Source organism: Rutidosis leptorrhynchoides, chromosome 9 (genome assembly GCF_046630445.1).
Source record: "Rutidosis leptorrhynchoides isolate AG116_Rl617_1_P2 chromosome 9, CSIRO_AGI_Rlap_v1, whole genome shotgun sequence".
Taxonomy (NCBI): domain Eukaryota; kingdom Viridiplantae; phylum Streptophyta; class Magnoliopsida; order Asterales; family Asteraceae; genus Rutidosis; species Rutidosis leptorrhynchoides.
The window spans coordinates 162,054,674-162,057,241 of record NC_092341.1 but is presented as its reverse complement, the minus strand read 5'-3'; the positions used below and the strand labels follow the sequence as shown (position 1 = coordinate 162,057,241).

Below are 2,568 nucleotides of genomic sequence, written 5' to 3'. Positions count from 1 at the left end.
ATATTTTTATAAAAATTGTATTTTTATAACTTTAAGTTTTATTTTTATATTTCGTATCATTTTAATCGTTCAAGCGTAATTTTGTATATTTATCGTTCGTAACTAGTAATATGATATAGCTTTGCCGTAGTTATTTTTAATTCTAGATTTTTAGGCTTTGGCGTAAAATCTCTTAAGTGCTTTTTCTTTAGACTAAAATTTAGGTGCTTTAGAATTTTGCAACACTGTTTATAGTTTTTAGACTTTTAAGTCGCGACGCTCTACTTTTTTTTTTTTTTTTCGACGCTTTTTTTTCAACCTCTTATTTTTCGACGCACTCTTTTTCTTTCTTATTTCTCAACGCTCTAGTTTTTAGGACATAGAATTTTCTTTATTTTCTTAAATTTCAACGAAAAATTATTTTAAGTAGTTAAATTGATAGACATCCAAAATTTTCTGGTTTGTAGTAATAGTTGGATTTGTTAGTGGCGAGTTGTGGGCTTTCGATTTAAAGGGTCCTGGCTACCTGCTGCATCTATTGGCTATTCGAAACGTGGGCAAAATCAGAAAAGTCAATTAATTTGATAACTTATATAATTTTTATCTTTTATAACTAATAGGATATTCAGTGAATACACCGAGCAAAACGTTCACCACCTTTCATACGTTCACCACCTGTAACTCGATCAAGACATCTAGCTAACATTGTCGCCGTTGATTTTTCTTTAGAATCGTCATCTAGTCGACCAAGTACTTCAATTCAAATTTCCGATAATCCATTTTTTGAACCCGACCTCACAATTGAGAACCCGGAGGATATCCAGGGACAATTCAGAGATCCTGAACCACTAATCATTCCTCCTGAACCACAAATTACTCATTTAGAGATTGTCGAGGAAGAAACCATTAAATCAGAATCCTCTATCGATTCAGATTCAACAAATTCAATCATGGAAAATATGAAACCTCTAAGTATGGAAGACCGAATGAGGGCTAAACGCACTGGCCAAGGTCACGCAATTACTCAACCAGATATTAATGCGCCAGATTATGAAATCAAAGGAAAAATCCTACACATGGTAACTAATCAATGCTAATTTAGTGGTGCGCTGAAGGAAGATCCAAACGAACATCTTCATACCTTTAATAGGATTTGTACTCTATTCAAGATCAGAGAAGTTGAGGATGAACATATCTATCTCATGTTATTTCCCTGGACTTTAAAGGGAGAAGCCAAAGATTGGTTAGAATCGTTACCTGTAGGGGCGATTGATACATGGGATGTTTTAGTTGAAAAATTTCTTAAACAATTATTTTCGGCATCTAAAGCCGTGAGACTTGAAGGAGAAATTGTTACGTTCACGCAAAATCCAAATGAAACTCTATATGAGGCATGGACAAGATTTGAAAAATTGTTGAGAGGATGTCCTCAACATGGTTTAGATACTTATCAAATAGTACAAATATTCTATCAAGGATGCGACATTACTACACGAAAAGACATCGACATAGCAGTTGGTGGTTCCATTATGAAGAAAACTGCAACTGAAGCTTACAAAATTATTGATAACACTGCTTCCCACTCACATGAGTGGCTTCAAGAAAAAGATATCGTTAGATCATCTAAAGCGGCTAGAGCTGATTCTAGCCATGACTTTGATTCCATTTCAGCAAAGATAGATGCTTTCGAGAGACGAAAAGAAAAGATGACTAAAGATATTCACGCAATACGAATTAGTTGTGAGCAGTGTGGAGGACCACATTTGACAAAAGATTGTCTTAGTATTGAACAAACAATGGAACAAAAAGAGAATATTTCATACATGAACCAAAGGCCTGGAAATAATTATCAGAATAATTATCAACCGCCAAGACCAAACTACAATCAAAATCAGAATTATAACCGAAATGTTCCATACAGCAACCAACAAGGTCCTAGCAATCAACAAGTATCTAATAATACTTACAATAAGCAAAGACCTATTTTTCAAAATAAACCACCACAAATCGATGATAAAAAGCCAAATTTAGAAGATATGATGTCGAAGCTAGTTGAATCTCAAACTCAATTTTTCACATCTCAGAAACAAACCAATGAACAAAATGCTCAAGCATTTAGAAATCAACAAGCTTCTATTCAAAATCTGGAACAAGAAGTAAGCAACCTAGCAAGGTTGATAGGTGAAAGAAAACCGGGAAGTCTACCTAGCGATATAAATGCTAACCCCGGAATGAAACAGCTAAAGTTATTACCACGAGAAGTGGTATTACACTTAAACCACCTGAAATGTCAGTAAATTCTGATGACTATATTCCTACTCCACAAGAAACACAGCCTGAGCAAGAGAAGGAAACAGAACCGGTAGTTGAAAAGGTTAATGAAGATAACACAGTTAAAGCTAAACCTTATGTTAAACCATACCAACCACCGCTTCCTTACCCAAGTAAAATGAGAAAAGAAAGACTTGAAGCCGAGCAATCCAAATTCTTGGATATGTTTAAACAAATAAATGTAAATCTTCCTTTCATTGATGTGATTTCAGGAATGCCAAGATATGCTAAATTCCTGAAAGATCTAATCACAAACAG

At 34.4% G+C, this 2,568-nt stretch overlaps 1 non-coding gene across 1 annotated transcript; it reads right to left on the bottom strand.

The window, feature by feature from the left end:
- Positions 1 to 1,313: 1,313 nt before the first annotated feature.
- On the bottom strand, positions 1,314 to 1,420 carry LOC139869497 (small nucleolar RNA R71). The gene has a single exon (XR_011766104.1). It is a non-coding gene; the product is annotated as a small nucleolar RNA R71 (small nucleolar RNA).
- Between the last annotated feature and the right edge of the window lie 1,148 nt (positions 1,421 to 2,568).